Source organism: Nanorana parkeri, unplaced genomic scaffold (genome assembly GCF_000935625.1).
Source record: "Nanorana parkeri isolate BGI_ZX_2015 unplaced genomic scaffold, ASM93562v1 scaffold190, whole genome shotgun sequence".
Lineage (NCBI taxonomy): Eukaryota > Metazoa > Chordata > Amphibia > Anura > Dicroglossidae > Nanorana > Nanorana parkeri.
The window spans coordinates 120,160-133,672 of NW_017306458.1; positions in this window are offsets into that span (position 1 = coordinate 120,160).

Sequence of the window (13,513 nt, forward strand, 5' to 3'; positions counted from 1 at the left end):
CGCTTCGGGCCACACAGGGTCCCCTTCATCAGGCCTGAAATGACAATTTCCTTTCAGGTTGCTAAGAGCCAGACAGGGAGATGTGTAGCAACCGCGGATGCTCTTGTCCGTGTCCTGCCAAGATCCTTACATCACTTGGTTCCAGGAGCTCGGAGAGATGCTAATCCAACCTCCACCCCCTCCCCCCTGCAACCACAGTGAAAAGGCTAGGACACCCCTGAGTCCATTTGTATATGATTTTGATAGCATCTTACCATATTTTGCTATTTAATGTAATGACTGAAGAGACAAATATTTCAAGCCATACACAGGTCAGATTCAGTCCAAGCTCCTCCCCACCAGCTGTCGTATTAAATGTACTATGTGGTTTGTGGCAGTGGACCTGGAGTCCGCATCTTATTTCTTACTCACCTACCCCCTCTCATCTGTGAGCCTTGACATGCAGTTGTAAGTGTAGTGAGCTCCCTCACCTTATCTTCGCTCCCTGACATATAAACTAGCAGTGAGGAAAGAAAACTTTAGCGCAAAGGATCAGTGGCAGTAATCCCACCAATTTTTGGTGGTCAGTGACTCCCCCGATCACTAGTGGTCAGTGGCAGGAAAACACCCCCCTCCTTTCTCAAATCATTGAAGGTCAGTGGCAGGAAAACATGTCCCCTAATCATTGGTGGTCAGTGGCAGAAAAACATGTCCCCCGATCATTGGTGGTCATTGGCAAGAAAACATGAGCCCCCCAATCATTGGTGGTCAGTGGCAGGAAAACATGTCCCCCAATCATTGGTGGTCAGTGGCAGGAAAACTTCCCCTGGGCATCATTCATCTCGGAACTGGGGTGGCGATTACTGCCATAGAAGGAAGCCTAGAGCAGTGCTAGAGTGTGCACATTCAGTAACACATTTACATTTTTTTGCAAACAAGAAGACAAAAATATTGTATTTAATCAGATTTAATTAGAGTATTTATAATACTCTAATAGTCAGCAGAATAAAGCAAGTAACTGATGCCTATCATCTTATATTAAAAGCAGCCTCAGAAAATAGTTATCCCCTTCTATTACCCAATGGTTTCTGAGAATGTTGAAGTCTATACATTTTATCCATGGTGAATAATTTTTTTAACTTGGAAACATAATACATTACTTTAGTCAGGGTACCTGAAAAGTCCATGCTCTTGGTCTAAAATAAATATACTGGGATGTGGTATCCATTGGCCCAACTAAATGCTATAATATACCTAATAATATCATCTAATACAGAGGTGGGCAACTCCGGCCCTCTAGCTGTTGTGGAACTACAAGTCCCATGTGGCATTGCAAGACCGACAGTTACAGTCATGACTCGCAGAGGCAAAGATATGTTGGGATTTATAGTTAAAGCACAGGGCCAGAGTTGCACACCCCTGGTCTAATTCATTGGACTTTCTAGCTACTTTTCATTATAGGTAAGAGAGCTTACACATAGCCCTGGGATTGCAGAAGGTGCTCAATATAAATAATGTTGTAATTTCGATGAGCGGTCCATTGTGATATTGGAATATTACATACAAATAAACTATGGTGTTCTTCTGGGTTTATAGTTTTTAGTTGAATTGTCTGATCACTTTCCTGGACCTGACTCCAGTGACTTCATTGTGCATTTCCAATGAAACTTTGCCATTCTTTTGGTAATGCACTGTGCAGCTAATGTGTTTTTAGTAATAAGATCTGCAGATCTTATATCCACCCCCTACAGATTCACTTTGTGTGGATTTGGCAATAAATATCATAACGCTTCCACTGTGAAAATTTGAAAGAATGCCCTATGCACCACTCACATTTAATTAAGCCTAAACTTATACTTATTTAATATACAATGCATGAAGGCATAGCTTATAGATTTCTATTCTGGGATCTGATCGTTTTATCTTTTTTTTTATTGTTTTATGTCATATACTGTATAATCTTTTAGTGTTCTTATGACCTTTTGTATGTGGGCATCAAAGTCAGTTATGGCTTCTTTTACCTCGCTGACCTCCGGCCCCCGTCTCCTCTGAGGTCACACAGACTACGATTCTTAGTCCCTTTCCTCTGTGGTGGGATTTAAATCCCACTTCTAAACTGATTTCCCACATTTCTTTGGCAACCGTCTGTGTGAACTTACTCTTTGCCCCCATTTAACACCACCGCATTTAACCCTGCAATCTGTTACGAGCCAGTGAGCTCAGAGCAGCAAATAGAACATGCTCTAGAAGAAACGTATTGAGGCCACAGAAATTTAAGACTAAAGGTATTTTTAAGTGAAAAAAAAAAACTACTCCAGCAAAGAAACCATTACCGTGGTACATTTCTAAGCATCCTACATGGTTTCTTAAGCCAAATATGTATCGATCATATTTAATCCTTATCAAAAACTCATATTAAATTATATCTTTGGTCAGAAACTAAAAATAAATATGTATTGCTGATTGGATTTCTGTAAGTTCTATCCAACTCCTAATAGCTAATAGAAGTCTGTAAACTTACTTATTATAGGTACCCATACGCCCCTTGTGTCAAGATTCACAGAGCCTGCCTTCTGAACTACAACTCAACATCTGAACAATGTCACACTGTCAGTGCTTGCTGGAAGCAGTGCATGATGGGATATGCAGACATGAGAAATTGAGATTGCATCACATCAAGCAGCAAAGAAAGAGACGCATAGCACTCTGGGAATCCAGGAAGTTGTTGAACGTGATGGGCAGACAGAAGGCAGCACTCACTACATAAAAAAATTTTTTTCCAGTAAGCTTTGATCATGTTGTCAACAACTATAATATGTATTCCTACTACAATGCTGATGTTATAACCAGATACTATATGCTGGGACTTTACAACTCCTTTAAAAAGTAATATTTCGCATGGGACTTTTTAGGGGCCAACTTAACATCAGTCTGGTTTGGTTACATTTCTCACAATAATTTATTATGTTTAATGCAAAACAAACCAAACAGATTAAAATGTTTCAAGATGAAAACCTTATTATCTCCTGCAGTCATTGTATCCTGCTAGGTAACAACTCTTCTGCTCGCCACTAATCATATACAATCATACACAGTCCGTATGTAAGGATAGCCATTTCATTGTCCATTCTGTATTCATTGATTTTATCAAGAGAAATTAAAGTGGCAAAAATTCCACACGTTTCGCACTTGGCTTCATCAGGAACAGAGGTAGTCTGTTAAATAAACTATCATAATTATATTACACAAATACTTCAGTATAGAACTGTTTCAGAACATAGTTTTTACTTACAGAATACAATTCAGCTTACTTTGAAATCCAAATGTGCATGTACAGTGATTGCCGCCAATCCAGAAGGGAGACCACCCTGGTAGTGGGGGGTGCCATAAAAGGAAACGTACAAAAGGCCCGGCCAATTTCAGTCTGTCTAGAGTATATCATAATATATTACCCAAAGATTAACGGAAAATACAAGAAGATTGCATTTTAGTTTTAGTTTATTCAAAAACTATTATAAAGGTACCAATGGTTAAATACAGTTGCTCTGTGGCAGCATTCTGATTATAACTTTTATGACTTTTTTATTCATCCAAAGAAGCATCTGAAGAAATTATGGTTGCATCTCAAAGTAAAAATTCCTCATTCACACAGGCCAGCAGCGGATTCTAAGATACAGGGGATAGATACGGCCACTCAGCCGGTACACAGCAATGACAGGCTTACAGAAGCTGCAGTTGTCTGGCGCTATTCTCATGTATCCGTACATCCAGCGGTTACCTGCAGCTAGGGACAGATAACCGGCCCTGGACAGATTTAGGGAAATTTATCAGAACTGGAGCAGACAGAATCTGGAGCAGCTGTGCATGCATCAGCTTCTCCCTTTCACTTTCAAATCTCAACTGAACAAAGTGAAGAGAGAAGCTGATTGGTTATGATGGGCAACTGAGGTTTAATGTTGATAAATGTAAAGTAATGCACTTCGAGGTTAAAAATAGGCAAGTGGGCTACACAATTATGGGAATACCTCTTGGGAAGTCGGAAAGGGAAAAAGATTTGGGTGTCATTGTAGACCAGTGCTCCCCAACTTTTTTATCGCAGCGGACCGGTCAACGTTGAATAATTTTACCGCGGCCTGCTGAGGGGGGGACGTTGATTGTTTATATTTTAGATTGTTTTGATTTAATAATTTTAATTTAATTGTATTTAAACATGCCTTCAAAATAAAATACAGTTACACCAAAAAATGAATATAAAGTGATTTAACATTTTAACTCACTAGAACGTGGGCTAATTTGTGGGTTAAATTTGAGCAAACACAATATACACGTACACCAAGCACTGTTAAACATGAGAAAGTACCGGTAAAATATAAAATATCGGGTCACGTCGGGTAAATAGACACCAAACATGTCAAGCTTTAAAATTGCGCGCACCCGCGAAATCGCAGAAAACTACCATACCCAAAATTGGCCATAGGCGACACTTTAAAAGCTTTTACCGCTCATCAGTTTAGTGTTATCAGTGATTGATGGCCCTAGACTTATTGCTCGGCGTAATGTGCGGCGTAATGGGCGCAATCGTCTTTTTTGCACGTATGCGCCCCCGACGCATGTTTGCATGCGTGTATGTATGGGGACTTTAAAAAATGTTTTATTTTTTTATTCTTTTTTATGTGTAACTGTAAAATTTTTGGGGGGGAACTTAATTTTTTTTCCTTTTTTTTTTCCTTTTTTTCCCCACTAAACTTTATTGCTATCACATACGGGGGCTAATAAAACACGATCGGTACCCCATACACGCGATCCGCCGGCCCTAAAGCCGGCGGATCGCTTGTATGGTAACAGGCATCGCTGCCTGTTTTTAAAAAACGGCAATTTTCCCGCTCGTGCGCGCGAGGGGGCGTGTCTGAGCGGACGTTTAAAGACACCCCCTCAGATCTAGGAACTCCGGGCCGGCCGTTTTTCTACTACGGCCGGCCAGGAGGCAGTTAATGTTCCTTGGGCGGCCCGGTACCATTTGATCCACGGACCGGTACCAGGGTTGGGGACCACTGTTGTAGACCACAGACTGAATAATAGCTTGCAGTGCCAGGCTGCTGTAAACAAAGCAAGTAGAGTCCTGGCTTGTATTAAGAAGGGCATGTACTGCAGAGACAAGTCTATAATTTTGCCACTTTACACATCTCTAGTTCAGCCTCACCTGGAGTATGTGGTCTAGTTTTAGTCACCGGTCCACAGAAAGGATGTCCTTGAGTTGGAAAGAGTCCAGAGAAGGGCAACAAAACTAATTAAGGGGATGGAGGACCAAAGCTATGAGACAAGGCTACTAAATTTAAATATGTTCACGCTGGAAGCAAGGAGATTAGGGGGGGACATGATTTTCATGTACAAGATGTTCTATGGTGATAGCAACATCAGCAACAAACTATTTACGGTTAACTCCATAACAAAAACTAGAGGTCACCACCTAAAATTGGTGGAGAAAAAATTTCAGCTCAAGGGGCGAAGGGGGTTCTTCTCCGTTAGAGTGGTTAGGGTCTGGAACTCACTGCCACAAGAAGTGATTTCAGCTAAGTGTGTTGAATCGTTCAAAAAGCTACTAGACAATTTCATTAGAGAACAGAACATACAGGGGTACAGGTACACTTAAGAACAAGATCACACATGTACTCAAACACCTGCAGAACCAAACACATAAACGCAATAGGTTGGACTGGATGGACATGTGTCTTTATTCAACCTCAAATACTATGTAACTGCTCCAGATTTTGCAGTTTTGATAAATTCCCCTCAATGTGCCTGCGTCCAGGACGGGTCATCTGTCCCTAGCTGCAGGTGACCACTAGATTTGCTAAACAGTGCTATACTAAGTTCCCACTAAGAAGTGCTATACAATAGTCCTGCTTATTTTTCTAAATGTATGAGTTAGCGAACTGATTAAAAACAATTCACTCCTTGTGCAGCTGATACTTTATCTGAACAGCTGTTAGGAAGAAAGGCGGGTTTAAAGAGACTCTTGCCTGACCATCCATTTCAACAACAATCTTCCTATAAAATGGCACGTGAATGTAACATATTTAATTCAGGTTATTTACCAGTAAAGGCTTCCCTTGTGTAGACATCAAAAAAATTGTACTGACATCTTTAGGATTTTCAAATTTCTTTACTTTTGGTATAAAGCTGCACACTTTGCTATGTCCACATCCTAAAGATCCATTTGGTCCTTTTGCTGGCCAGGATGTCAATGTAAAATGGCTGTGAACCAAAAAAAAATCACTAATGTTTTTGCTCTCCAGTAGGTGATGCTCGGATTCCTTTGAAGCACAGTTTTTAAATCTTTATCTTCCAAGAGCATAGACTAATACTTTTGAAATACTGTTATTTTGCTCTCTTCAGATGGTCTTAACCTACTGATGCTCTCCATTTCACCTTTTTATAAGCTGTTTCTATATGACTCTTAGGATATCCTCTATCTGAGAATCTGGCTTTCAGGTCAACACTTTATTCTTCAAAATCCTCCTTTAATGAACAGTTTGTCGTTGCTCCCATAGGAATTCCTTTTTTACAGCTTCTAGGAGATGACTTTTCCAATGGAGCAAGCTATTTGTCGATGGTTGGTTTCCTAAATATTGTGGTATGAATTTTGCCTCCTTTGTCTTTTTTAATTGTCAAATCCCCAAAAAATTTCATTTCAATCACATTGTGATTTATTTGTACAAAGGCCCTACAATTCTCTACACCGGTGTCCCACAAAATAAAGATATCGGCAATAAATCTCACCCATAATAATATATGTAGGATGTATATCTTGTTTTTCTGTGAAAACTATTGTATCCTCCCACCAGCCCAAGAAAAAAATTGCATATATGGGTGCACACACAGTTTCTATCTCTTTCTAATTTCTTAGTCTATATATAGTCTCATTGAACAGAAAATAATTGTATATTATACTATAATAAATAATATAAATAATAATAAATAATATAATAAACTTAAACCTACATGGCAGCATACGATGGGCTATAGCGAGCACACAACCAGGGAGGGTAATTCTGAGATATTTATTTTATTTGGACTTGAACAGTGAGTACAGAAAAAAGAATGGTGACCTTGGGAGGCGGGCTTTAATTTATAGTATAACTGGTCCTGTGATCGGGCTGGGGGCGGAGCCATACCCATCGTATGCTGCCATGTAGGTGTCAGGAAATAACATTTCCAAAACAAAAGCCTGAATGTTTTCCAAAATGTATTCCTCTTCATTTCAAAAAGCATTCACAAGCCTTTACTACCAAAGTATATTTGATGTTACATGGAGACTTGCTAATTATGTTACCAGATCTTGTAATTTGTTCACAAAATCCCTTGTATCAGCACTATAGGTAATAAGTATATAAAAAGGCGTGAGATCTTATCTACATATTCGCTCAAACTTTCCATTAGATTCTAAATTCCAAAAATGATTAGATGTCCCAGAAGGTCACTTTAATGTTAATGAATCTTCCGCACGTTTTAAAAGGTTGCTACTGTTGGATTCTTTCTTAATAAAATGTATATTCATCTTTAGAAATCAAACCAGTCTCAAGAGCTTTTTCCAAAATTTTCAGCAATTTTTCTAAATAGACCTGAGTAAGATCTTTTGATAATATTTAATCGTTGTTCATATCACCTAAGACCTTAAGACATATTTTTAGATATTGCTCTTTATTCTCCAATACTATATGTCCACCCTTTTTTCCCCCTTTGATTATTAATTCATCATTGTTTTATCAATCTTTCAATGCCTTCTGCTCTCTACAAGATAGATCAGATTTACATTTCCTATTTTTCTTCTTCCCCATGAAGGTTATTTACAAGTGCAAATCTTAGTATCTCAACTATGCCTCTGCTGGACTATTGGTCTTCTTTGGGTGATGTCTCATTTGTGACAAGCACCAAGGGGCAGAACATGTGCTGCTTCCTATTGTAGCTAAAACTTTCAAAATGTTAGAAAGCATGTTAAAAGACACGTTCAAGAATATATATAAAACCCCATAAGCCAACTATTTCTCCCTAGTCCCTTCAATATGCTCAGTTGTGCTACCCCTGCAGGTCCTTAGTTACCTCTTCCAGTGGCTGTGTTCTCCCGTGTTGTCTATGACTCGGCCACTAAAAATCTAGTGCTGGGCTGCTTGCGTCTGTATGCTAATACCCTATAGGCTTTTATGAGATATTGCTCTTGCAGTATGGATAAACTACATCCATGTTCTATATACTCTTGAATGTGTCCCCTAAATTACCCCTACCTGCCAATGTTTCTATGTCAGCTGCTACTTCGGGCTAAAAAAGGTTTAAAATTGAAATTGTAGAAATTTTAAAAGTGCCAGTGTTTTCTATGGGTTTTCTGTACAAGAAGCCTGTTGTGTGTTGGAAATATCCCTCCCCTTCATACCACTTGCATTTAAAATATACTGTATAGTCATTGGTTAAAAACCTTTAGGTATGTATTCATAAGTTGTAGATGATTTCATATCAGTATGCAGAGCTGCATGCTGATGTGGATTTTAGTGATGGGGGTAAAGGTCCACTTTACGTACATCATTACCACCAACTGTACAAAATTGTTATCTGTGAATTAAAGTTTTGTTGGTGAAAACTGACACCCAGTACTAAAAATGTGCTTGCTGTCCTTTTTGTCCCTCTTTCTTCTGTGGCTGTTAAATGGGCCACCCAAATCCAATATTTCAGTTTTTGGTAGATGTTGGAGAGTTAATCCAACTATTAATTCCTTCTAAAGGTTTGTCTTTGAATTCCTGGGTCTGCAGACCTGTAACAGTATTATGCGGGGTTTCTATTTTCTCATTTGAAATTTGTTGTTTATATTACATTTTGGACAATAATGGAGGATGCAAAAACAGGTACTGGAACATACAAAGGGGGGTGGGGACACAGCATTTTCTGAGGTGGACAGGAATAGAGCTGGAAATTGTGCCAGGGAGATCTTGGTGTTGTATCAAAGTCATATAAAAAAACAGGAGCTGACTTAGCTCTCCACTCCGCACAAATAACTCAAAGCGGAACTCTAAACGCTTATAACGAATGCAGCCACCACATCTACAGACTGCTAAGCTGCAATATATGTTAACTTTGTTCATAGGTTTAGGTCACGTTTGTGACCCCTGTTATTCTTCTGTGATCTAAATAATAATGTTTATTGAGCGACGGGCCGGAATGGAGTTTTTTGGTTTTCTTTACTTGACCAAAGCAGATGTAGCTGTGTAGGATAGTTGGCTTTACCTCGTACAGATAAAGTTTAGCCAATATTTGTTCTAAAGCTGCCTAATCTGAAAAGTGTTGGCATTATGTATAGTACCCTATATTAGTACAGTTGGAATTATTTTGTGACAGGCTTTAATTTAATTAACTATTCGTTGATAGGCCCAGCCTATTACTTTTTTACTATAAATGTGTATAACCCCAACATTTTCAGTTGCTTTGATCTCAAAATTCTGGGTCCTTAACATGGATATGCAGGCCTTTAATTCTCTCACATCTATATGACACTCAAGATAAATATGTGGCCCTATGCAGCCCCTGGGACCTTTACATGGATACACAGGCCTTTTATTCTCTCACATCTATATGACACTCAAGATAAATATGTGGCCCTATGCAGCCCCTGGGTCCTTTACATGGATACACAGGCCTTTTATTCTCTCACATCTATATGACACTCAAGATATGTATGTGGCCCTATGGAGCCCCTGGTTCTGTGCAGTGATACGCAGGCCTTTCATTCTCTCACATCTATATGACACTCAAGATAAATATGTGGCCCTATGCAGCCCCTGGGTCCTTTACATGGATACACAGGCCTTTTATTCTCTCACATCTATATGACACTCAAGATAAATGTGGCCCTATGCAGCCCCTGGGTCCTTTACATGGATACACAGGCCTTTTATTCTCTCACATCTATATGACACTCAAGATAAATGTGGCCCTATGCAGCCCCTGGGTCCTTTACATGGATGCACAGGCCTTTCATTCTCTCACATCTATAGGACACTCAAGATATACACTGAATGGCCAGATTATTATGACCACCTGACGTTTGTAGGCAAATTAGCTATAATTTCGCGCTGAAGTTGCTAGAGGGCCAGACCATTATAAAACCTATGGAGCCACTGGTTCTTTACAGGGATAAGCAGACCTTTTGTTCTTTCATAGCTATATGACACTCAAGATAAATATGTGGCCCTATGGAGCCCCTGGGTTTTTTACACGGATACACAGGTCTTTTATTCTCTCACATCTTAGTAGGGCCTGGATGTCTTGGCCACAAATGTGGAGTATGGTTCTACATTTTTATGGACATGTATTGCGACAACCTACCTAGAGTACTCCAATTGTATTTTACTCTTTTTTACAGAAATATTGTTTATTGAGTTTTTCACAGACAGAAAATGAAAACAACATACAAAGGCAGCGTCAGGTGAGCATCCCTGAGAATAATGGTATAGCTGTATGTAACAACAACCGTATCAGCAGTGTAGATGACATTGCGCCCAGATTCGGGTAGTGCCTCCGCCCAAAGACTTGTCCCTGCCCGAGGGGGGTCAACGCTATTGAGTCGGACGAGGACCTGGGTCTTCAGCATCAGGTTAGAAACAAAAAATCCTGTGAAAGCCCTGATTCCCTAACCATCAGGTATTTTGCCCTCAATTGTATTTTACTCTTAACCGTTATTCTGAAAAACAAAAAAAATATTTTTGCTAGCATATGGTTAGTTGATTCAAAGTGAACACATCTTCAACCTTTAATAAAAATAAAAACCTAGGTTAACCTAGTTTGAAAAGCGAACATTTACTTAACTAAGTGAACAGCAACCCCATTATGGTACTGGAGTATAAATGGAGAGACTGCCTAGAGAAACTGACCAGGATGTATCTTTCAAATGTAGCAAGACATACAGGGTTATTCACAAAAGGGTGAAGAGTTTGGAGATGGCAGGAGAAGTGAACAATCTAGGACAACATAGCCGATTTGGTCAAAATTCTCCAATTCAGCTCACATTCCAGTTCAGCTATGTTGTCCTCGACTGTTCACTTCTCCTGCCTTCTCCACACTCTTCATCCTTCTGTGAATAACCCTGATTGTTTTTATGAGAAACCGCTTCACACTTCATCCAGGTTTTGTAAATCATCCCCCATGTGTGGTCATGTTTAAGTTCTCCATGTTCCCATTTTATCATCCCATGTGTACCTTATGCCATAATAGAAAGAAATAGAAAACTGAAAACGTTTCCCATGGGGACCAATCAGGTTCTTCATCTTATTTTCCAGAGAATAAAAAGGTACAATCTTATTTTAGCTCGCATTTTCTTTTCTGAAATCTTTATGAATATTCCAAAATCTTAACTCTCTGCAACAACATTTTAATTAAAGCCTGTCTAATTCCCCCCAAAATATAACAGTTTGCAGCATAGCAGTTTTCAGATGAATTGGCTGCATAAAGGGCTTTTTTCCCTTTTTTTTCACCTGATAAACTTGCCAAGGACACACTTCCTGTCCTAGGGTGACATTACGGATTCCGGCAGCAAAGGCTTTTGTACTGTATGTAAGGAGAAGAGGTTGTTACCCTGGGCATTGCTTTGTAGTTCACAGAAGATAGCAGAGAAAGCATAACATTTGGGAGCTCCCCTCAGAAAGTCAGAAAGGGAAACCGATTTGGGGGTCATTGTAGACCACGGGCTGAATAATAGCTCGCAGTGTCAGGCTGCGGTAAACAAAGCAGGTAGGTTGGACTTGATGGACATATGTCTTTATTCAACCTCAAATACTATGTAACTATGTAATTTTTGAGTTATCAGTTCAGTACACAGGAAGTTACATTTCTGGCAAGGTAAACAGGTATTTTCCAGTACTTGCATAACATGTACTGAGCCAGGAAAAAGGAAAAACTGATGTAACCACCATATTAAAGGACTGGTAAACTGCAAAATATTTAATATTTATTCTTAGGTTTAGATATTTCTTAAGTTTTGAAATGAGAAGCGGATATCTTAGGTATGTTGTGTGTTTTTGTTTTGCTGAGTTTATTACCATTTTATTGTGTTACTAAGACTCTAGAGTTCCTTATTGTAATCCAGCATTTGACTGAAACTGCTCAGATCATAGGAGACTAGACACTTAAGTTCAGAATCGGTAATAAACTCTCAGACCACCCAATTAAAAAAAAGAAAACACAAGCAAAGCATTTATTTCTTTCTGAGATTTATTTATTTCTACAGAACAGTAGAAATTGAAACTGCAAAGAAACTCAATGCACCTTCAAAGCCCATACAAGTGTGCTGTTGTTTCATCTGTATTCACGTCTTCCCAGCATTCAGCCCTAATTTCCACCCCAGTTGAAATTGCATAACAATGTTTAAGGCATTCAAACAGGCGTTGAAGAGTCATAAACTCCTTATTGTTCACTGATGCCAATTCTGTTCACAGACGCTCACATACAGCACACAAACCTATTTGTTCCTCTTCCACGTATTGGAATTCAAGCAAGGTCACCTACTTAACTCTTAACACCAGAAGAGCCAGAAAAACATTATGGACTCCGGCAGCAAAGGCTTTATATGTATGTATATATCAAACGGATTCCAAAGAATTCTTATGTTTTTAATGATTCTTTTAAATTGCTAGCAGCACCCGTTCATATGACATCCCACCCAATAACATCCTTGAATTCTGCCACCAAATCAAAATTCTCATAGGTCAAAAAAAATAATATATGGCAATGTGCCATGAAGAAGTATTACATGTAAAAAAAAGTGTTTTGATTTTTTTTTTCAAACAAACTGAATCTAACATAAAAAAAATATATTAAAAAGGCAAAAACAAGGTAAAAAATATACATCTATATTGAAGCCAATAATAGCCCTTTATTTTGCTATGGACACACAATGCCCATAGTGCCCAAGGTCGGCAATATACTGGAAGTCAGTACAAACCAGTGAGACTGCTGAGTTCAAAAAAACTGAAGCGGGAAAAATAGGACTACTGCCTCTATCAACCAATCGTGTATCAGCTCTCACATTCTAACCTGTAGTGTGGAAACTGTATTTGAAAGAGGATTTGTTCCATTAGGACACATCTCCTCATTTATTGCTTCGGTTTTTTTAGATAAATCAGACCAATTGTTTTTTACGGTTGTTCACGCGTCTTTTCTATATCACATATCATACTTGGGCTCACCATAAAAGACTATGAATTTAGAAAAAAAATAAGCAAACCTTTTTTTGCTTTAGTATGTAGAAAAATAAGTACAAAAGTGTCTTTTTTTTTTACCAAGCACTGCTCTTGCATTAAGGACAAGAGGAAACATATGTGGCATTTTGATGATCAGGGTTAACGTTTTTGAACAATTTCTGTCTGGCAGAATATTGTATAGCAAGTGCTGGGTTTTCCTTTTACCAGCCGTGTAAACTTTGAATTAAACTTCTGCTCCATAAATGAGTTAAAGTTTTTTTCTTTAACAGATTCTTTTTAAGATAAACTTTTTT